Source organism: Rhynchophorus ferrugineus, unplaced genomic scaffold (genome assembly GCF_030347505.1).
Source record: "Rhynchophorus ferrugineus isolate W39M unplaced genomic scaffold, kcgeb_rfMv2 rfM2, whole genome shotgun sequence".
Classification (NCBI taxonomy): domain Eukaryota; kingdom Metazoa; phylum Arthropoda; class Insecta; order Coleoptera; family Curculionidae; genus Rhynchophorus; species Rhynchophorus ferrugineus.
In genome coordinates, this window is record NW_027472581.1 from 7878686 (window position 1) to 7904489 (window position 25804).

At 31.7% G+C, this 25804-nt stretch overlaps 1 protein-coding gene across 3 annotated transcripts in view; it reads right to left on the reverse strand.

Annotated features, from left to right (window-relative positions):
• The window catches only part of tn (tripartite motif containing protein thin), a 162095-nt gene that overhangs the window by 96656 nt on the left and 39635 nt on the right, over nt 1-25804 (reverse strand). Inside the window, exon 1 of one of the 3 annotated variants that reach the window (XM_076396235.1) lies at nt 942-951. The exons of the other annotated variants lie outside the window; for them this stretch is intronic. The gene's annotated coding sequence lies outside the window, so the exon portion shown is untranslated. Of the gene's footprint in view, nt 1-941; nt 952-25804 lie in introns of those variants that run through there. 3 annotated transcript variants of the gene reach the window in all.

Below are 25804 nucleotides of genomic sequence, written 5' to 3' on the forward strand. Positions count from 1 at the left end.
AGTTTTTTTTCGCTAAAGAAAACACGTTATTTACAAGTGATAACACAGATCTGCTACAAAAGAAATGGTTTCTCTAAAGGGGAAAGTTATTTCAGCTAATTTCCGTGTATTTTGGTATACCGAAAATGAATTTGTGTAATTATTTATTATACTAATGTAGTAAATTAACACTCATAAGCTATTTTTTATATTTTGGTTTGATCCTAATTTGATACGGTATAAAACGACAAAGTTCTTATACTATGGCAGATTATTTGGGTTCAAAATCTTTGTTACTGTTGTTGATGTGTTTTTAGTTTTATTAATAATAATAACTTCACTGAATTAGATCAAATGGTTTTATTCTCTTTAATTTTCTGACTAAGCTGTCGTTATCTGGGTGCTCGAGAATCTCAAGACTTATGTGCTGATGGAGCCTCAGTATATGTCTCTGGGCATAGTCCTTGATAGCGTTATCGATAAACTACCTTCCGGTCCTTATGCAGGTTGTCATTACGAATGTACCATCGAGCATCAACAATACCTCGCAGTAATTTGTTTTGGAATATTTATATGATATTTTGTTGCCTTTTTTCTATAAATTAAAAAAAAATGATATATTTTTAATTGCAGCAATCTACAGAATTGCCTCAATAAAATACCAAATTCGGCCAATCAAAACGGACTAAAATTCTTTGCCGAAAAGTCCGTAAATTTTCATTTTTGCAGATGAAGAAATTGCCGACGGATAATTGCACTGACGATGGATGATAAGAATTTAATAAATAAACTGGAACAAGGTTCTTTGGATTTATATTTTACCACAAACTAAATTGATTGTCTTACATAAAGTACATAAAGGGAAAATGTTTGACAGATATTGAAGACTCTTTCTAACTACTATTGTGGTGCTTATAGGATTTCACTGAGTAACATATATAAGATACTAATTAGTAGTAAGCCGGATTATGGAAGTCAATGTTACATCATTGCAGCTCCCTCCTATGTTAGGAGACTTGACCCAGTCCGGAACGCTGCCTTAAAGATTATACTGGGAGCATACCACACCAGTCCGGTTGAGAGCCTTCAATGTGAGGCAGAAATTCCATGACTTGGTTCAGGGCGAGAGCTTCTTCTCATGAACTATGCAAGCTCTTTCAAACGTCCTAGATATTTGAGACCTAACTCAAATCTAACCTCAAAGAACCTAGACGTAACGAAAGAGCTGACTATCTGGGGAGCGGAAAGGAAGATTCAATTAAACTAAGCGTTAGTAATATCTTATTATTTATTTATTTATTTATTATTTAGTATATCTTATTATTACTCTATTTAGTAAAGAAGACGCTAAAACACACATAGGGACTCTATATAAAAAACTGGATCAACTAACTTGGGATCTCCTTATGGAAAATAACAAGTTGTGGGAGATCAAGAGGATCTTTTATCAATCTCCACATATTAATAACTTTAGCAGGTTCCGATTAAGCATCCTTGCTCGGCTGCGAATAGGACGTAGCAGAGCAACTCATGAGAATTTGTTAAAAGGAAGAGACCCTCCACAATGTGATGAATGTCAAATACAACAGAGCGTCAAGCACATCCTTCTGGACTGTGGGAAGCTTGAAGTACTGAGACAGCAACTCGGGATGCCAAGGGCATTAGAGCAACTAGTACAACCCAAGTATTCCGAGTAATTTCGCGTATACAGCAGATAAAAAACTTTTCTCTGTGACACACCTGCTGGTATATTTCTCAAGCAAGAACAGGCATTCTCTTGTTTGACTCTGAAGTATAGGTCAGTTCTATATGATTGATGATAATTTTGAAGAATATTAAATATTTAAGATTATTTGAATATTGGTTAAAGATAAGCATTTTAAATTAATGCTTCAAACCCTCATTACAAGCTTGTTAAACAACCAAAAGTGTTGCAGAACAAATTTTGTTTTCTTCCAGTAAGTTTTCTGTGACAGGGTTGATTCTGTAAACCTGATTAATTGTGGAATGTTAAATGTTATAAAACCAAATTGATGATACGGAATAAGATGTTTTTCTTAAATTATTGGTGTTTTCCTTTTCAGTAGAATACTTTCATATCATTTGGACATTGTCTGTATGACGTTGTTTCATAAGGTGGCTTTCCTTGTTTCAGTTACTTCACTCACCTTTTACAGTTGTGCTATATATTGTAGTCTAAATGAAGGATATATTAGGTTGATGATCTTAATTAGTCTTTTTCGTGGAAGTTCTTTTAATATTTTCGCGGTAATACGGTAAAACCAGGAGCACTTTAGCGCTAGTACCATTTTTTTCTCTTTCTTAACATCAGTCAACGTGGCAAATATTATCCACCCAGTGTAGAGCGTTGAAAAATTATCTCGATGATTTTGTAAATCTTGTAGCCTTTTCCTGATTATCTCTAGCCTAGCTCCTATCCTCATTTTTTAGAAAATTATATGGAGAATATGTTTAGAACGTCAGGATTCTTTGAAAAATTAGTTAATTATTAGTTGGACTTATATCACTGCATATACATTTTTGAAATCGGGTAATCTTTTAGCTGTCAAAACAATTGATCAATCTAACAGCTCTATTTGATTTTTATTTTTAATACATTTATTCTTAGTTATATATTATGTTTTGAAATTTAATAAATATAATATGTCCTCATTTTTATCTAAATTCTTTCATTATTTGCTATGTGTCTTCATTGCAAATTATAAATATATCAATTAGTTACTAAAATATCCTTAACCAAAGTTTAACGTTTTAAATAATATAATCTAAGCGCCTTCCTTTTTTCAGACTACTAGTTCCAAATTTTTCTTTATTTAGGATCTCGAATTCTCTAGAAGCTTGAAAACATTCCTTTATCAATGTATATTTTATAAGTTACTTTTAATCTCTACTCTATGCCATCATTTTGTTTGACTAGGTAGCAGAAAGTATGAAAAAGTATCCAAAGGAATTTGTCTTCTACTGAAGATGATCTGAATATCTTACATGTTGCAATATTCCGTTGTATGAACAGAAATACATATGACCTCATTCAACATATTACCGGTGAAAATTTTGACAGGTCCAATCAATAGTGAAATTAATATTAGCTTGTGAATTCCTCAAGATGAACATCTTTAGTGACCAGCTTGTTATTGATGATAGAGATCTAAGAGTGGAAACAAATTATCCTCTTGAATTTTTTTAACAACTCTTCTACAAAATTACGTTAGTTTCTTCCCAAATTCCATTCAAATGGTCCAGTTTCTTAATACTTTATCATCAGAATCTGCTAACACCATATTCAACTACTTCTGCCCTGCATTCATTATGTATTATGAATGGAGGAATTTAGCGGTTATTGAAAAGTGAGTGTGCCATCAGTATATTCGCATATATACACACATGTACACTATTTCTAGTTGATTTTACGGATTTTAGGTTTGATATATATTTAATTTGAACTGATCTTGGTAGTTTAAATTAATTGTAATTCGTTGAAAATGAAAACTTTAAGGACATTTCTGTATACAAATACTGTTTGTTATAATATATTAAATTTATTCAGAATCTCTTGTTACATATTACATATGTCTAAACAACATAAATAAATGATTAAATTGATCTCTATAAATTCCAAATTTAATTGAAAATGTTTTAGTTTCTTTGTGATATATTTTATTAATTTTAACCTAAATTAACTTTAGCACCACCGATTGTAAAAAAACGTGGCATAAAGATTAGATTGAACACAATTACGCTTGTAAAAATAGTACCATAATGATGCGTAAAATTTAATAAAGCGTATGTTTGGCATTTTTACTGACCTCATTACCGCTGCCAAAGTTATGTTTTTAATAGACTAAGAAGGTCAGCGTTTAAATTTCGCTCGTTTTTTTTTCACAGGTTTGTGTTAAAAGAAATGAGGTTTCTATTTTTTTATTTTTTCCCGAAACATCCTGTCTCCCACGATAATTAATTGCATAAACTATTTGGGTCTATCTTGAGTTCAATATACTCATTTTTTAAATTGCGGTTTAATAGTAACCGCGTAAAAATATATGTTTTCTTAATTTAAATTAAGACTCTGATGGCAGTTTATAATATGTGTAGCTGGTTTTTGAATTATATCGTTCTGCTACGTTAAAAACGTATCTGCAGTGATATTAAAGGTTTATTTGGGGTGATGAATACACCATATAATCGAAATGCCTTGTGTTTGTTTACAAGTACAGTTTGAAAGTGGCTCCACTCTACGTTCAGCATGGAAAACTATACATTTCACATATTCACAACATATTCGAAAAGTAATAGTTGATGTGAAGTTTATAAAATGGTTCACTCTTGATGAAGCAGCAGCATGTACATAATAGTGTGTGTTTACAAATTTATCAGCAACCACAAATCAACAAATACATTTTCTGCATTCACATCTTTTTCACACAAAGGTTAAACGAAAGGAGCGACGAGCAAGGAGAATACCAAAATATATAGAAAATCCAAGGGAGATTCCAAGGATTTTGGACTAAGGTGTGATGAGAAGTTACTGTTGGAGCTTAATGCATGAAACAGATCCTAAACAGTATAAGAGACTCAGTTCAATCTCTGTTAATTTCTGATTTATAATGTTAATACAATAAATAACGTAATTTAAAAGGGAAAAATAGTAAAATAATGAATTGATTGAATTTTTCGAAAACAAAACATTCGAAACATAAAATGATCTAATACATGGTTGTAACGGAGAGGGCATCGATTAAAAATATTTTTAATAAAAACCTTTAACCGACTTCAAAAAATAAATAAGAAACTCACTAAAAATTAAAGAATAATCAATCTTAGATTTTTAACAATAAAAGAAGTTTTAAAATAGGTACATAATCGTCGTTGTAATAACTAAATAAAAATAAACAAAAATTTTATTTTACCTATCTACTACACGTAACATATTTTATATTCTACCATATACAAATGATTTAGCTTAATAGTTAGGTAAACCTATTAATCTATTTACAATATTATCTTAGCTACTACCAACAAATTAGATTTATTTTGTTCGTATTTTCATTTTGTGCATATATCACAAATTTATAATAATATTTTTGTATTGTTTTATTTAATATTTAATATTACAATGGGTAGGCCAAGTTAAGGTGCAGCCTGTATGAGGAAAACTAGGAATAAGAAACAATGATTGAAAATAAAGTTCGCTTCAGGTCATGGGGTCCGTTACCTAGGCTAGGTGATTTGTCAAATGTCCTAACTAAACTAGAACAGCAAAAGTCTATTGTTTCCGCCGGAAATCGAACCCACGACTTCGTTTGGAATTTAAACGTTTTATCCATTACATCATACAAGCAGTTTTCCACAATATTTCTATGAGGTCTTAAATGCTATATTTGGAGTTTAAAAAGCAATGGTTTTGTTTAAAAAGAATGGTTTTTGCACTGAACGACTTCCGATTTTCCGTCACAACAACTCAGAAATAACATTACACTCAAATATCTGATTACCTTAGATCCTTTTTCGAAGTCGGTTAAAAAAAACATAAATATTGGTTCTTTGATTCGATAGATCGCGTACTTTTCAACCGACGATCTATAAAATTACGATTATGACGTTATGACCGCCAGCTTGCCTCTTCGACTGCATACAAAGAGATGTAAACTAGTAAAGTAACATTCTCTATTCATGGAACCAAAACCTTTAGTTCAATACACAAGACAAAATCCATAATATCCCTTTTGAAAGTCAAACGTGTCTCTCGGTAACGGCGGACATCTTCCAATTTCCCGACTGCCCTCGAACCGGGGCCGAAAGAGCTTTCCGCTTCCGCTTTTTCGGTCGGTGATTCGCTCGAAATTCGTATCAACATACTTTAATAAATATCTGAATTTTAAAATAGAAATGACTATACACTCAACCTATATTATTTACGTGTACCTCTATATGGCGTATATTGTTATTCGTAAATATTCCCGAATAAAAGCATCATATTGATATTTTTCGTATATAAACCCGTAAGGGATATTCGGTCGGTAGAATTTTTCGGGTCGTATGTGGAATATAAAAGGAATCAGGTGCCATCGACTTGCAATCGACTGCGGCGATAAAAGTAATGCAACCAATCGGAAAATATCATTTCTGCAACTAATATTTATAATAATAGGAGGTAAGAGCTCTCATGTATTCTTATTATAACAGGTGGAGAAAAAGTCTCTCTACCATTTTGTTTGTGCGTCATCTTGGTTATGTGACATTTAGCTGAGTTTCTCTCTAACCATTGTGTTGTGTAGACGTCCAAATTTTATTGTGGATAAATATACACCGCAAGAATGAGCAGAAATAGTGACAATATTTATTGAAAATAATCATTCCATTAGCGACTCAGCGAAAATTGCGTCAAAAATATCCTAATGATCCAGTGCCTCACAAAACTACAATTTATCGTCGACATGCGAATTTTCGACAGTACGGTACGACAGTATATAACAGGCAGACCTCATTTTGGAAGACAACGGACGTCTCGTAATACTAAAAGTGTGGCTATGGTGGGCGATAGTGTGCAGAATCTCCAGAAACATTAATTCAGAGACGTGGTTCCCAGTTACACATTTCTGCACACAGTTTAAGGCGAATATGGAAAACTGATTTGAAAGTATTCCCGTGCAAAATTCAATTAGTTTAAAAATTACTGCCGAGAGATCTTGATTAACGAGTTGAGTATAGTTATGCTATCCTAAGGCTGTCTGGTGAAATTTAAGATTTCTCATCTAAATTGATAATGACCAATGAAGCTCATTTTCTTCTCAGTGGCCACGTCAATAAACAGAACAGTCGGTTCTGGGAACACAGAATATTCAATTAATTCACGAAACACCATTGCATCTACTAAAAACAACCTATGGTGTGGTGTTCATGCTAGAAACATCACTGGTCCCTATTTTTTTTTGAACTGTTGGTAATGATTCCAAGATATGATTCGAAATTTTTTTGTGCCTGAAATGGAAGAGTAAGGACTAGAGGACATGTGGTTTCAGCAAGATGGGTCCACAGCACACACAGCTGGTTCAACAATTCAATTATTGAATGACATTTTTTTCGCGGAGTGGCGATTTAGTATGGCCAGCCAGATCTCCGGATTTAACAGCACCAGACTTTCACTTATGTTTTTTTTAATAGTTCAAAAGTTTATGTGAATAAACCCCAAACGATCCAACACAAGACAAGACAATATTCGTCACGAAATTAAAGAAATTTAGCCTCAGATGTTGCAGGATGTCAGGAAGAATGCCTCAAAAATAGCCGAATGTTTATTAGCGGATCACTGGCACCACTTAGCCGGTATAATTTTTCAATTACAACGAAAATAAATGTGAAGACCATATAAACTTTTTATGTAAAGCAAACTTATTTATCTTTTCTTTGAGTAAAGTTATAGGTAATCAAAATGGTAGCGGGACCTTTGCCCCATGTTGTATAAGCGTTTATTGGGAAAAACTGGTAAAATACGAAGTATTCTTAACTTCTTCCCATCTTCCTGGAAATATGACGTTTGAAAGCGTGTGCCTGCCAAGTTATGCTGCATTCACCACCTAACATAAGTAAGGGATTTCGTCTGTAATAATGTGACCTTTTGAACTCATTGTCATGCAGTAAGATTAAATTGGCATAAGCTTGTTTAATTCAGACAATTTCGTTTGGTCTAGTAGTTCGTAATTTATTATTCTTTGTTAACCCACCATATGCACAGTAAGACTCTATAGGTTTGAAACTCATATTGATATAATTGATTTTCTTGTGCCAACCTATGATGTTTTGCACATGTGATTGTCATAGTAACCTGTGAGTTCTTTTTTGCCTGGCAAGCAGTGAAATCATCTCTTCCTCCTACTCGATCTTTGCCACCGCGTGTAAAGTCCTAAAACCTGTTAATTCATCAAATTTTGCGATTAATTTTAATAGAACTTTTTGGTCGTCCAGGCCTTTGTTTGTCGTTAAGATCAAAATCGGCACTTTTAATTTGTTAAAGGGAAAGCCAATAGCTGAGATATGACGGAGCAGCATCACCATCAGTCTCTAAATGTGTTTGACATTTTTATGCAGCAGATCTCTTCAAATTTTTCAATAAAAATATTGAATATTGAAAGTGAGTTTTTAATCTCTCTATGATTAGCATCTATGTTTATTGAATATCTAAATAATACTAAATAGAAAACTGTTATTTTATGTAGAGAAATATTAAATTAGAATTTCAAAGTTATGTTAACAGTTGTTTATATTGACCCCTCGAATTTTCAACAATATATTCCATTTTAACTATGATTGAAAAACATGCAAGTATGTATTATATGGACCAGTTAGAATAGTTGAATATAATTCTGGTACTATTTTACAACATACATTTGTTTATTTAGGGTTTTATTTTTATTTACTGGTATTACAAATTAGTTATTTCATTAGACTGTTTTACTCTAATCTTTAGCTACTACTTTTTCCTGCATTTCTGGTAGCATACCATTACGATGTAGGAGGAATGCTTTATCTTTTAAAGTTATACACCAATCAACTCAATACATAATGGGCCTTCATTTAAAGTAAGTAATAATCAGAGGGAGCAAAATCCGAACAATAAAGTGATACATCCATAACGAAGTTAAGTAATAACATTTTATCTTTTTTTTTCTAAGATAAATAGTTGTTTGTTTCAAATTTTATCTTAGAAATATTAATTGTGTTCCTGTCCAACTGCGTTCCAATTCTGCCTCTTCGTACACTATTTGCGTTGGTCTATATTCCTTGTCTTTGTTTACTGTTTTAAACTTATGAAACAACTCACTGAAGTAAGATGTACTATACCATATATACCAATTTATAAGTTACGTCATATATATTGGGCTCATAGTTTACTGTCTGCTGCGCTCGACCATTTAAGTTAATATTCGGATTCAATTTTGTAAGAAAATTGTGTACGTTAGCTTTTAAACGTTCATTATTTAGGACATAATGAGCTATACATATGCCTTGTTCTATTACAAAATACATTTTTAATACTTGCCACTTTTCAGATTTTCTTTTCCTTTGGTTAGCGAAATATTATAGCATAAAAACTATCCTAAATTTTTATGACAAATAGATAGATTTAATAAGAGTAAGTTATAATAAATAATTTTTATATATATCTCAAATAATAAACTCTCAATAATCTTGAATATTTCAGCTACTTCTCAATGTTTACTTCATCATAAAACAAGTCTAACTATATAGCGAATTTTAAAATAGAAACAACATTCATCGTTCGGTATTTAGATGTAGAGTAATATGTGACATATGTTGTCGGTAAAAATATAAAAATCTAGTATAATAAAATCACTTGATGTTCTATAGCTAAAATAATAAATATTATATATGTTTTCCTTAGTGTTTTATTTCACTTTATAATGTAGTAATTCAGTTATTTCTAAAGCTTTCTTTTTGTTATAAAAATATATATGACATTTTTCATTCCCGATATAACATTTTTTATATGTGGACTATTCATAAATACACAACAGTTCAAATATACACGTAATATCTATTTATTTTTTTTATAGATATTAACCATATTTTCAATACTTTTCCGTATATCTCGAGTAAAGTAGAATAGAACTCGTTTTCTATAATCCGGATGGTCATTTTCAATTTTCGCGCTAAACTAAACTTAGATATGATATATTCAGAACGGAATAGAGTTGCGAGAAGCGTTCACGTACGGCATGGAACATAATATTATCAGAAAATTCAATAAGGGTTTTTGGATATCAAATTATCACCTGGTCATGTATATATTGAGGTGAGTTATATGTCATGAAGGTTTTTTAAAAAGCTGATATAGTAAATGGATATTTTTAATAGTAGTATGTTTAATAGTAGTATTTAAAGATGTATTTACATCTTGCATCCTTCGATTTTCAGTATTGGGGAAATAACTTTCGATATATATATAGACACTATAATATTTGAATATTAGCTCTGTAATTAATTTCAATATGATAATGAAGGATAATGTATTCCATGTATGTATTTCAAGAAGGATAATGTATTCTAGAGAAAACAGTTGTTTAAATATTAGTACTAATCAACCCCAGACAAGTAATAATAAGTTAATGATAACTAACCAATATTTTTCTGCACTGTATTAAAATTTTTATTTTAATTTATATTTTAATATAATATATTCCATGTGTATTGTAATTTAACTTCAATTAATTATATTTTCAATTATATATTTTTATTTTGTATTAAAATTGTTAATAATCAGTCTTCAGTATCTCAAAAAGTTTTATAAGAATGTCAACGTTATTTTTTCGACATATGTGATACAGATATAGTTTTAAAAATTGAAGTAAGTAAAGAAAGATGCAAATTTTTACACTTTTATCAACTAAGTTGGGTTTTTTATTTAATTGTTGATTTTTGTAATATATTTTAGGTGAAAAATATGTCTAAAAGAGAAAAATTATATAAAGCATAACTGAAGTAATGCATTTCTTATTCATATTCTGCTGAAGTAATAATTTGCCTAGATGGAACACTTGGGACAAATAGAAGAGATTATGAATTATTAACAGTAATGTGATAAATATTTTAAACCCATGAAAAATGTTAAGATGTTTATCGACCAATGCAATAAAATGTATAACTATTTGATAATTTATTCATTGATTTTTTTTTCAATTATTTTAGTTATTTACTTTATTAGTAAGTTTTTAGAAGTCAATATTTATAATTAATATATAAATATATGTAACAAATATGTTTATGATTATAACATGAAAGTAAATAAAAATCAAATATACTTATAGCTGATGCTTTAAAGTTGTTGCAGTGCTGAAATCTTACTCATCATACTTTTGTTATAATGTTCAGTGATTTGGTAATTTAAAATTATTAATATTTTGTTGATTACTAAAACTTAATGGAAATTCGATTTAATTAAACGCCATTTCAAAAAGTTTAGTTAGTCTATTTTAATATATATATATATATATATATATATATATATATATATATATATATATATATATATATATATATATAACGAAATGAAACAGTGGTGTTTATATTATGTGACCTTTATTTATTGGTAATATAAGGAATGTAAAAAATACAAAATAGATAAAACGGATGGCAGCGGTGTTACCTGGTGACGAGGCTTGGGCAGTCGATGGTGGCACGTCTAAACTGAACGGTGGTCAGGTACCCTTCAATAACATCCCAGATGAACGTCTCGGGATTGCCAGCTATTCGTTATCGGGTTCTAGTTGGCGCTGCTGGCACCCCGCCCCTGTTCAACATCTGGGATTATATTTCTGGGTATTTTGTAGACCGTTATTCCATTATGTAAAATTGGACATGCCTCTAGGTCGCTACAACTTTATAAATTGTTGTCGAATTTCAACAACGGGGCAATTACTAGTTTTAGTTACCAAATCGTTGGTACTCTGCATTCATTCAAATCTATTGACTGTGTAGCAAAGACGAAGCCACTAATTACTCAACTGAATTTTTAATCTCTTCAGATGCGTCTGGTTTACCACTGCACAATTTACAACTGAAGGCGGCTCGGTAATCATCGTGCTTCGAAATTTAAACCAACCAAGACTATGCAATTGAACCCGCTTGGTGATAAAAAAACTGAGGAGTAATACGGTTAACGTGACGATACCAAAGGAAAATTTAAAAATGAGTTAGGATTGGATATGTCCTTAGGGTTTAAACATATTCAGTTCCCGATTCGTCTTGTTTCGCCATGACGATTAAAAAATCACAATGCTAATCATTGAATGTTTGTGGTCTCAACTGAGAAATTTCATGTTTCTTTTTCATGATCGGTTGCACGTGGCATGTTCACGTGTCGGCAAACCATCCAATCTATTTGTTCTAGCGCTTGATAAAAAAAAACAAAAGATATCGTGCTTCAACGAAGAGAATTAAACCGATTGATATACTTGATTTTTGTATTTTTACTAGCGACCCGCCCCGGCTTCGCACGGGTGCAATGCTGATACTAAATTAAATACACTACAGAAAAAATATGAACGTTGTATATAAAAACATAGCGGCCCGCTCCGACTTTGCACGGGCATAAAATATATATGCCTATGTCACTCAATGAAAACATGATTAAAATCGATCCAGTATTTTTGGTTCACATTACTGCCCTTGGCCTGCACGCATTAAATTTGGAGTAAAACAATTCCTCTTCCCCTATACTTACTATGAAGATTTCCTGCTATCTTTGGAATATCTAAATTCATACAATTTTTATTACATTACACATTTTTAAACGCAAATTTTAAAGTATATTAGTATATTATGCATGTATTATACATATAAACCTTCCTCTTGAATCACTCTATCTATTGAAAAAAACCGCATCAAAATCCTTTGCGTAGTTTTAAAGATTTAAGCGCACATAGGGATATGGGGACAGAAAAGGCGACTTTGTTTTATACTATGTAGTGATAAATATTTTTGGCGCTATTATCCTAATAAACAGTCAAATTTCACTCTTTTGTTTAAAAAATAAATTAAAATTCTACAACGGATAGTCAATATGTCGTCGAAAGAGATCGATTGGTAATACGGCACAGAAAGCGAAGACAAATGAGAAGCCATCGAATTATGAAATGTAATTCGGGCGCTCTCTGCTTCATCCTCCTTATCCCAGAAGTGCAACCGTCCGAAACGTACACAGCTGCTGCTACAGGCCGAAGAGCTCGTTTCCGTCCAACTAAATAAATTTGCCGATATTCTTTCGAAATTGAAACGGTTTTCGGACGTAAGGCGCCCCCTCGCTCCGACAGAAATCAGATCCGAGAACGACATGAACCCTGCCGGACGCGCTGCATAATCTCCATCGCCATCGGCCGTATAAATTTCGCGACGAATCTCCGAAACGGAATTGGAGAGAATGGGGATCGGAGCGACAAGCCGGTAAACTGCTGACCAGATCACGTTAAAAATTTAATGTTGATAAGTATTAAGGCAAACATAGCGTAGATGTCGGAACGAATCTGGCAATTTTTGAGTTTACGTTATCCGATCGTAAAATGGAGGAAATATGGCAGAGAACGAAACATCCAATATTAACTCTTCGAAGTAAAAACGTTTTCATCCGCTTTTCTATTAAAAAAATGTTCCAGCGATGAAAATAACAGCGTTAACTAAAATAAAAGTACGCTCTATTCACGGAGTAATAGAGATATAAGGCATAGGGGTGTTTGGAGGAAGGTTTCTCAGTGTTTTGTCACTAAAATGAAACTATTTTTCCTGTCACAAATTGAAAGAAATACGCCGCGAAAAAAAAGGGTTTTTATCCGCTTTTCCATTAAAAAATGGACTAAAAGTGATTGTATAGTAGAATGAATGAATAGAAAATATGGTAGAAGAATGCTCTATCCATGAAATAATAGAGAGATAAATTCATAGAAGTCTTTGGAGGATGGTTTTCCAGCGCTCAGTAGCTAGAATGTATATAGCAATTTTAGTGTTAGCTGAAATATGGTAGAAGTACGCTCTATCCATTGAATAATAGTGACACAGCTTCATGGAGTTTGAGTCTTTGGAGAAAGGTTCTCCAGTATTCATTATCTAGAATGAATCTAGAAAATTTTGAGTAAAATGAAGGAAATACGGAAAAGGTCCATTATGAACTCGTCGAAGTAAAAATCCGCTTTTCTATTAAAAAAATATTCTAGCCATAAAAATAATTGCGTTAATTAAAATACCAGATGTACCGGAAATTCATTACCGGTTTTTCTAATAGAATGTCGCTAGGTTCTAGCATGCATTATGATGGTTTGACACATGCCATTTTAGTCTACTGTTTTTAGTTGACTGACCTGCAAAGCAAAACATGTTATATTTTACGAACACCGTTATAGATCTATACATTTTTGAAAATGTAAAGTTTAGTGACTGAAAACGTGCATTTGTGGCACACATTACTTCTTTATTTATTTAATCAAAAGAAAAAAGCCGCTGAAAGTCATCGTTTGCTTGTAGAACATTGCGGTGAGTATGCCCTAATCTTAAAAACATGTGAAGCGTGGTTTCCAAAATTCAAAAATAGTGATTTCACTTGACGAAGCTGACCGATCAACTCCAAGGCCAAATCGTTTTGGCCACAAGACAATACTCTCTGTTTGGTGGGACCAGAGTGACGTGATGTATTACGAGCTGTTGAAATCTGATGAAACAGTTATTAATGACATACTGGTGAAAAAGTTAATAAGGACAAACGGTAGTTTTGGGATGGTATCCGTAAATTGCCTGAAAGATGGGCAAGATGTATAGAAGCAAGTAGTCAATACTTTGAATAAATAAATGTTTCCATTTTTTTTTAAAGTTATGGACGCTCTATCCACGGAATAAAAGAGAGGCAACTCCGCAAGGGGCCACTAGAAGGTATCAAGCGATTTTTCAGCTTTCTTCATCCCTTCGTAAAATGAAGGAAATACTGCAGAGTTCCCATGATAATTCTTCGAACCAAAAATATTTTTATACGCTTATGATATTCACAAATTATCATCACCACAGATATGTACTAGTTTTAGGTGAATATATTTAGCTATTGTTACTTGCATCACAGTAGCTACTGATTAATTTATTCCTTCACTGATGGTGGTTGCAAGAAATAACACGAAGGCTGACTACTCAATGGAGCACCTCCGGGAACCACTGGCATATGTCATCCATTTGGCTGGAGCCTGAACTGTTTATAAAATTGCTGAAATATTTCATATCTTTTCAATTGATCTGTTACGTCGAAAGACGTTATTCAAAATAATATTGATATATTGAACTATTAATGCGCATATAATATATATATGTATATATATATATCTATATCTATATATATATATATATATATATATATATATATATATATATATCTATATCTATATATATATATATATATATATATATATATATATATATATATATATATAATAAACTAATAAAAACCTATGGAACACTAGTTTCTAAAGGACCAATTGCAATTGGTAACATTTAATCGCGTTTAGTTTCTCATTTCTTACCTTTAATTTTTATTGACCATACCTTTGACCTTGTCAACTGTAACCTACTTAGCTTTGAGATAAAGATATCAACACTCATAAGTTGTTTTTTTAGAAACAATGTTTAGCGAAAGATTCGTAGATTGACATGATTTAAATATTAAGACCGTTGCAAGAAGAATATGTGCTTGCTCAAAATGATAAAGTCTCCATTATAACTTACGTTATTTGTATCATGTATTTTCTTAAATTATTTAAACTTTATTTAATAATAGTTTCGAAGATTCTTAATACTTTTAAACAGAATAATTTTAGCTCAACGATTTACTGTGTAAGCTTTATTGTAACTGTATAGCCCCAACTCACAAACTACCTACACTATGTTAAGTGCTCCGTAAATCTCTTAAAAATGTTCGCCTATTGGAAACAATTTTATATTTCTAGATCAAAGGCTATAAAATGCGAAACGGTTAGTTTTGGTTTCGTTTCGCAAATATCGATAGGCTAAGAATAGCAATGTAGTTTAATAATTCACGTATCACACACAGTATGACGTTTGTATTCTTAAACAGAAAAAATCGCTTTACAGTAGGTTCGAAAATAACGTTTATTATTTCGACTGTATACAACAGTTGACAACGCTTTGTTCTAAAAATAGTTTTCTTAACACGGCCAGGTGTTTGGCCATTTTGTTGCGATAAAAATACTTTTAATATTATTTGCCTGTGTATATATAGTTTTGCTATCTTAATGATCTTGCAGTACTTTAAAAGTGATACTATATTAGCATACTTATAAAGTATAAATATATATAAAATATGTAAAAGTAGTTATAAAGTATGCTATTAGTATACTTTGTTAGCTATTATTGAAATTAAGAAATTGAAATAAATGTTATATTATTCTTACAATTGTACTTATAATAATATTAAAAAATGTATTTTGAAAGAAGACTGGTACACCTTTTTATAAAAATAAGGGCTACTACACTGTCAACTGTTTAAGTAATTTAGGAGGTTTTAGTAATTGTTTTTGTATTAAACATAAAGTAATATTTTAAATGGGGTTTACAATTTCAAAATTTATTAATTTAGAGTTGTGTAGTATGTGAAATTCATATTATAGTTACAACCGTTTATAAGATTAAAATACGACAAGAAGGAAACCATCTGTTGAATATCGAAGTGAAAATGACATGTTCCTTTTTGTATTTTGGATATTGTGTCCGCCACATTGGAGGTATACATTATGTTCTTACACAAAAATGAGCTATGCCTGATCAAATCTATATCCGATAAAACAGGAATATAAGTTTGTGGTAATATTATTGAAACGAAATCGGCGTTAAATTACAATTACTATCTGCTGGTGTGGGAGGATTCACACCAAAAGAACGAGATTAACTATTACTTGTAAGATAAATAGATTGGAGTGAGCTAAAATAGAAACGAACTGAACAAAAAAAGAACTGGAAAGATGTCCTATGGACAGACGAGTACAAATTTCAGATCTTCTAAAACATGTTTTTGTTCGCTGATCAAAAAGGGAATGGCTGGCTTTGTTGGCGCAGTGGTCAAGGCGACAGGACGGTTCTCCTACTATTGTGATAGTTGCAGGTTGGAATCCTGCTGGCACATGGTCGTAATTTTATGTCTGTGATTGTCCAAAAGGCAAGAATGCAAAAGTTGTCAAGCCCACGCTAAACTGTAGTTTCAGTCCAGATAATTCATCGTTGGCGAAAAGGAGACTTTAAGATATTTAAAAAAGGCAAATGTACTTCAGAAGCATTCATTGTGCAGATTGTAGATAAATATATTTCAAAATAAAAATTTATAATCTATTTTGTAATTGGATGAAATGTGTTCTTCATTAGTGCTATTATTACGTCCCAATTTTAGCTAATAAATTAAGAAAAGTTTATTGAAATTACTGTTAGGCAAATACAGTAGAACTTAAAAAGTAAATTCTAGTTAAGGGGATCGAGAATAGTTAATTTTTTGTGTAAGATGGGAGACTTTAGAAGAAGATATAAGATGGAAGAACAATTTGGACAAAATCTAACAACATAGATGCCACTCAAGAAGCTAATGATATATGATCCGGATATTTTGAATTTTTCTTGTTAGTGCCTTGAAAATGTCTGAATTTGTACCAAGTAAATAGGATTTGCAAGAAGTTTTACTTTTTAATTCAATATGAAGAAAAATGTAATTGAAATTAATCAAAGTCTGTACGGAGCTTATAGCAATCATCTTTCATCGATTTCAACATATAAATATTAGTCGACATTTTAAAAGTCATGATTTTGACACCGAATACAAAGTGCGATCTGAAAATGTAGTAAATAGTTATAAGCAACAATTAGACGCATTAAAATAAGTATTGAAATAAACAACAATAACCAACAAAATTTTGGCAAAAAATACGACAAGGTATTTTTTTAATACGACATTGCTTGACCATATATTGTGAAACCAACTAAATATATACTGGAAACGCTTTGTTAGAACGCCACACCTCACCTTCAATTCGATATTTTTGTCTGTCAGAGGATGAAAACTGTATTGAAATATGAGAAATGAAACCACGCCCTATTTTCAAGTAATGTAGTGATAACGTGCTGATGTATGCCAATTACATTTATGATATGCATTAAGGCCAATTTATTCATATAATGAAAATATGAAAAAAATATGATTCCATATAGAACGACTTCATTGAATTAAGTGTTATAAAGGTTAAGCGTTAAGAAAAATCCGAATTATTCCTCCCTAACATTATTAGAGTTTTTCAATATTTAGGACAAACCAGATATAAATTAAGCTGAACTTGGCTTAATGAACAAAATTTATGTATGGAAGCCGATGGGAGGTTTTCTGTTCACTGCTCGATGCCAGACATTGTAAACATATGTGATGAAAGCCAGGTCTCAAGTCATCAGTGACGATAAACTGAAAATATTGCCAAGTTCGTTTAGAAATTGTTTTCACTTTAGGAATAAGGTGGGCCATGTGTTCGTTTTGGTAATGCTATTGGAACTGTATCTGTTTATAATGTCTCTGTTATCAGTTTAACTCATTCTCGTTACACAGTTTGGTCGCTGGATAGTGACATAATGGTGGCGAGAAACAACTTGTCTTCCTTATCGTAATGATTATGACATTATAGTGTAGATATAATATGCAACGTAATTGTATGTAAAACAAAAAGGCAGTGAACAAATTATAAACTTTTAAAATTCAAATTAAAATATTTTACCAAGTCTTGTTACTCTTGAAAAGTATGAACTGTATATCAAAACTGCTGAGAAGATTCTAGATTAGTTGCAAGCTATGATTGGAGTACGGAGGAAAGAGAAAAAGGTTGACACACTCTATAACACATTCTTGAAATTCTTTGTAGTATTCATAATATTTAGAATGCTATTGTTAAAGTTTATGAACGAAAAAATAAATAATTTTGTTCTGTAACATCATATGCTCTACGGCCAATAATTTTATCAGTTCAAAAAATCAAAGAGCTACATTTTTTGGTTCGCGTTACCCGAGGCAGAAAAGTGTTTTTCTCTTCTACACTTTTGCTTTTACTTCCTTTTTAGGATGTAGTGGTTTCTTGATTCTTTGTTTATGGTCATGTTGTAATTTCTCTCAATTTCTTGTGCTATTTATGACAGTTTTTATATCTTCCTAAACTTGTGGTTCTGACTTGAAAATTAGTAGTAAAATAAAATTAAATGTTATATGGTGCTTGAGCTTGAGCTTGACCAAACCAAAATAAATGTCTGACATAAAGATTAAAGGAGTTAGCAATGGTAACAAAGTAAATCTTTTTATTTATGCTGTTTCTTATTTATTCTTTCTCTAGGAAATGAAAAGAGCTAGATGAATGGTTCGTTGCTACTTTCTTTTTGGTGAACATAGCTGTATGAACCCATGTTATCAGCAGCATCTAATTTATATAAAGCTGGTTGTTGTGAAGACTGCTTGTTAAAAAATACAAATGTATAACTACATAAAATCCTTTTTAAACATATTACCATCATATAACATTTAACATATATCATATAAAACATGCGTTAAGTCAAACTGGAATAATAAAATATTTTACCGAATATTCTAAAAAATTCGTCTAGTGACTAGGTTATTATGTTTAATATTCTTGGATAATCTAAAGACTTTTTTCTACAAGATCATTTCTACAAGGATTGTTCTAGTATTATGATTTAAATTGATGAAGACTCGACACAAGTGTAACTTGCAGCTAGGGATTAAATAGTTTTTCAGCTATTTGTACAGGGTGGGTATAATATACCTGATATATCTGAATGTATATTAGTTCTTTTATAGGCAATCTAGCAAATTTTTAATAATACCCAAGAATCTCCAACACTAAATAAATAAACTGACGGGTAGGGAGCCTATTTATAGGTGTAAATTCCATTGAATTTTTTGCTAGTGGATAACAGATCCGAGAAAGAGTAACGCAGGAAAAAAGAAACAAAAATGCCCGATCATTGATTCCATTAATCAGAACGGATTAATATAAATGGAGTTCAGTTTTTTTTGCGGGCACATATTGCTAATGCTTAACTTTTTCCTCGAGTTTAATTATCTAAATGTTATCTAAGGTCGACCTATTTAATATTCTTAGATAATATAAACACCATACTATGGGGACCTGACGAAAGTGCAACGTGTAAACTTACAGCTAGAGGTTATTTAAATAGTTTTTTTCAACTATTTGTACAAGATAGGTACAACATGCCTGATATATCTGAACTTATATTAGTTCTTTTATAAGTACTGTAACTGATTTTTAATAATACCCAAAAATCTCCAGACACTAAAGAATTCAACTGATTGAGGGGTAGGGATCCTATCTAGAGATCTAAATTCCATTGGATTTTTTGCTAGTGGATAACAGATCCGAGAAAGAGTAACGCGGGAAAAAAGAAACAAAAATGCCCGATCATTGATTCCATTAATCAGAACGGATTAATATAAATGGAGTTCAGTTTTTTTGCGGGCACATTTTGCTAATGCTTAACTTTTTCCTCGAGTTTAATTATCTAAATGTTATCTAAGGTCGACCTATTTAATATTCTTAGATAATATAAACACCATACTATGGGGACCTGACGAAAGTGCAACGTGTAAACTTACAGCTAGAGGTTATTTAAAAAGTTTTTTTTCAACTATTTGTACAAGATAGGTACAACATACCTGATATATCTGAACTTATATTAGTTCTTTTATAAGAACTGTAGCTGATTTTTAATAATACCCAAAAATCTCCAGACACTAAAGAATTCAACTGACTGAGGGGTAGGGATCCTATCTAGAGATCTAAATTCCATTGAATTTTTTGCTAGTGGATAACAGATCCGAGAAAGAGTAACGCAGGAAAAAAGAAACAAAAATGCCCGATCATTGATTCCATTAATCAGAACGGATTAAAATAAATGAAGTTCAGTTTTTTTGCGGGCACATATCGCTAACGCTCAACTTTTTCCTCGAATTTAATTATCCTTCCCAACTATCTATATCTTTTCGCAGCAACGGCAACCGTTCATTAAGAAACTGGAATTTAATTTCAGATTTGTTTTACGGACAAAAGAAAACTGTTTGAATATCGTCGATCGCTACGATACTCTCTGTCTTCGATTTTTTTCCCTCCTTTCAGATTTCTCTCTCCTCCGACGTCCCCATCTGAAACCCAAGGCTCGCTTTAATAGAAATCCGAGAATCTTTTCACGTTTTTATCCCAGACCAGACAGAAATTCATTAAATCGATCTATCGAAACTGCATTGGCGAACATCTCGAGGTTTTCGATTAATTCTGGGATTTTAATGGGATCATAAAACTTAGACAAATTCCAAAGAAACTATCCGTTTGCTTTTTTGAGTGTGTTTCTTCAGATGATATTTGTTTGTTTCACAGCTGACACATATTCAACAAGATTCTACGTTGGCTACATTTGTTAATGATGCTGCGATACCTTATTACGTATAACAGCGAATAACAAACCAGAAAACTCCAATACGCAAGTGATAATACAGATAGTTAGATCGATACAGGAAGAATAAACTTTGTCGGGACGCAATTTTAATTATTTATATTTGGGGCAGTCCAAACTTTAATTATACGGTGTTTGAAAAATAAATGGAGCCCTGTAACCACATGCGCAAAATTCGGAGATATTTGATGAATAATGGGGATATTCTGCGAAAAGTAATATTAACATAACATAAACACTTCAGAATAAAGTCCTGGAAGGTATTGTGGACGGAACCACCTACTATAGTTTATGTATCTAACATAATTACAGCGATATCTTTCGATTCCCACTGTCATAGAGGAAAATACTCCATTCCAGGCTGCATTTATTAACACGAAAGTGCTTGGACAAAGCTCTAATGACCACACCGTGTGATCTTGTATGAAGAAGAAGTGTACTAAACGATAGGGAACCTGAAAAGTGCTGCTAACTTTTATTTTAGATAAGTACCAAGTTTTAAGTCACTCTAGTCATTATTATATTGTAGTTGTTAGTCGGCTAAGACTAGCATTAATATATTATAATATTATATATTTGAAAATTACTAATTATTTACTTCATTAAATAACTTTGTGGTAGGTGATACCGTACTCCAACATCCCCTGAAGCACCAATTAATATGGCGAAATCCAGCAAGCATTCATTCAGCAGTAAATCGCTACTGGAGCTACTTGAGGTATCCAAAATATCAGAAGGAGTTTCAAATTGAAACGATAAATACATTCTGGGCACTAGAACATCTAAATAATATTGACATTGTTAACGGAAAAGCAAATATCTCAAACAATTAATGAGAGTGTCACAAAAGCATTTTCACTAGTTCAATATAAAACTGTGATCACAGGGGCCATCTGTTTCGAGTTCTGTTACGAGTGAGATATCTAAAAATTGATATCAGGATGATTTTTCCTTGTTCTTACCCTCGCTCTTTATCGCAGTTCAGCCAGTCACTTCTCCATTCAGCAAAATAATATAGTTTGTTAAAGTAAATAAATAATTTAGATCATAGGCATCCTATGGATGGCTCATTAATGTTTTTTTCAAATACTACGTCCAAGAGTTTGAGAACTGGTTTACAAATTAGGACAAGTTGTATCTTACCCACAAGTTAAAGAAATATTTGAAAAAGCTTTTAAAATTCACATGACAGTGACTGCTTTTGGATAAATGAGAATATTTCCACTTAATAAAAACATTTTTGTTGACTCCTTACATGTTCCTTCTTCAACCGACGCAACAAAAGAATAAAAAATAATCAAAATAATCAAACTACAGGCAATTACTACGTCGAAATAAAATATTGCAAAAAAATATTCATATATTGAACTATTAATAAACATATAATATATGTTGGGTGGGGCACAGTCCCACACGTACTATATAGACGACGTTTAATTCAGTTTTGCTTTTACCATTATGTGGTGTAGACGTCTACATTTTATTATGGATAAATATATGGAACAAGAACGAGCGGAAATAGTGACAATATTTATTGAAAATAATAACTCGCGAAAGCTGCGTCAATGGTAGCTGGATTACTGCCCAACCCTATATAATAAACAAATAAAAACCTTTTTGCTAAGAAAACTTATCATTCGAACAGTTCTTGTTTTTATTTAAACAATCAAATTGGCATTCATATCATTTGATCGCTTCTAGCTTCTCATTTATTACCTTTAAACGTTTTGATTGACGAGGACTTTCTTTGTCGACTGTAACCAATTTATAGCTTTGATATACAGATATCAACACTCATAAGTTTTTTTGAGAAACCATGTTTAGCGGAAGATTTAAATTTTAAGTCCATTGCAATAAAAATATGTGCTTGCCCACAATGGTAGTTACAAAAAATTAAAACTTACTAAAGTCTCCATTATAACTTATGTTATTTGTGTAAAAGTTTATTTAATAATAGGTTGAAAGATTCACAATACTTTTAAACAGAATAATTTTAACTCTTAAGTGTCTAAGCTTTATTGTAACTGTATAGCCCCAAGTCACAAACTACCTACACTAGGTCTGTTAAAAATGTTCGCCGATTGGAAACAATTTTATATTACAAATTCAAAGGCTATAAAAAAATGGCTAGTTTTGATTTCGTTGGATAAAAATGGGTTAATTATTAAACTGATTAATTGACGACAATTTTCTAAGCAAGCTCTGCGCTCCCTTGGCTAGGTATTTATTTATGAATATATTCTTGAGGATTTGTGCCTAATTAGACCGATACATCACATTTTATCTCTCATTGGTCCTTTTTTCGATACATTGTCTTGATGGAGTATGCTGGCTTAACTAATTTTGTCGCACCCTGATGGGTAATTATTTATAGAAAGGGAAAGATCTATCCAATGGTGATTTGCTTGTCGATGAAAGATATACACTTATAAGTGCTGTAATCTCACGGTCAACACTCTTTTCGATATTTATCTGATTATTTACTATATCGGAGATCTTTTAAGGGGTTGAAATGTCAATGTATTCCATGTAGTTGTTAGCGTCTGCACTCCCAATATTTTGAGTGTCTTGCCCTGCTTTTAATACATCTGGTTTCTCACCAATTTTTACACTTATGGCTAATATATATTGCCCTTATAAGTATAGGCTAATAAGTATCTTATGGTGAGTACAGTGAAAAAATGAAAGATTAATAGCTTGAAACTGCAGTGATATAACTATTGTCTAAAGAATAACATAAAAAATGACTCTTTTCTAAAATTACTGTGTTTAATGAGTTTTACTTTATATTTTAGGTCCAAGATATGGTAGTCTTTTTGGAAAGAAGCTAAAAAGCAATTGTTGAGAATAGTGAGATTAATGAGTGGTTATTTTTACATGTTGTTGTGTTCTTCACATTTTGAAATATTTGCATTGTTCTGTGAATTAAATAAAATTAGTAGCAATATGACATTAATGTATTTTTTCAATTGCTATTTTTAGTATTTGCACAACTTTCATATATGCTCCGAACAACAACCATTGGCAATCTTAATATTTTTATGTAGTTAATAATTATTTTATATGAGATTATAATCTAATGAGATACAATCTATTTTTATGGCACATTTTTTTAAATTACCATTTGCAAAATATAAATTAAAGTTAAATATTATTTGAGATTTCATAACAAGGTTCCTGCATGTAAATATTTTAATTTTCCGTGTTTTTTATGAGGGTTTTATATAATTATTCATTAATAGATATTAAACACATATTTATAATTCAAAAACATATAGTAATAATTGAATTAGAAGGGAAAATAGTTTTATTTTCTCGAAACCAAATCATAAGTCATTCATGATCCCTTCAATTTTTCCCACGTTCGCTCAAATTAGCTGGTCCGAGCCGCTGCTCCTAGAACTACATTCTCCTCGTCGTCAAGCGCCGAAAGTCATGCGGCGAACACTGGAACTAAGCAAAGTGCACGCACAGTACGACTTTGAACCAATTCTGAAACCTGTTCGGTACGAATATTCGCCGAATTCAGTTCTACTGATTCAATTTTCTGACGAAATTCCTCTTGTGTGAACCCAGAACAGCTGCCACCGAGATTTAACAAAGAATATTCGAATATCTGAGGCACTAATGGTCTCCCTAAGCACCGGCTATGGGTTGATTTTGATGATGATAAGAAAAATTCGAAATGAACTTTTCGTTTGATTATTAGAGCGTGTTTATTGTTCCTTGTCGTGATTTTTTTCGCTAGCTATAGAGCTGGCATAACTCCATATACGTGGTTGTAGTTAATCAGAATATGACGACCGACGGATTTAGTCAGACCGCGGAATTAGCAGCATATTAACTGACAGAACTCATTTGATGATGTGGCTCTTTTGACGTCCTTCGAGAGTTCTCACTTAGCGAGTTTCGAAAATAGGCGCTAAATATAAAGCGTTGTACGTTTTGTTTATTCAAAAATATAATGTCCTCATTAAAATGGAAATAGATACGGTTGTGAAATATTAACATTTTGACGGAAATATGTGTTTAAGTGAACATCTGCTATTTTCTATAAAAATATTGGTTTATCACAGATCTTTGCTGTTTATTTAAATTTTATTTTCCATCCTTTTAATTCATTTGTTAGTGTTAGTAATATAAATAAGTTGTAAAAAACGCCAGACTTTATGATTTGGACATCTGTCAATAGTATTATCTCAAAAAGTTCGATTTTGTTTCAGTATATAGTTTTTGAATTTTATTTATGTTTTGGGCCAAATTATTTTAAATTTATTTACTTTGAGACAATCATATATTAGATGTTTTTTTAATATTACAAAGTCTCCTTTTACCAACGAGAGTTTATCTGGACTGGACCTACAGTTTAACGTCGGCCTCGAACCACGGTCCTCGGCATTAAGCCTACCGACTGGTGAGTGACCAACTTAGAAATTATCTCAGAAGATAGAAATTGGTACAAAACATGTATTTGTATATGCCATATATGCTAATGTCCTTCAAAATAACCGTTATTTGGTTTCGAAGACTAGATACTCTGTTCTTAGGTACTTCCATGTATTCTGGTCATACTTTCATTTTAAAAAGGCGTCTAATGAAGAAAATTTGTATAAAATATATTAATTAAAGTAGTTTTCTATAACTTCTTCCTACTTTTCTGGCAACATGACGATAATATGTCGATGTTTATTCTGGAATACTTTTGCATTTGTTTAGCGTTTAGAAATCGTATGCCACACAAGTC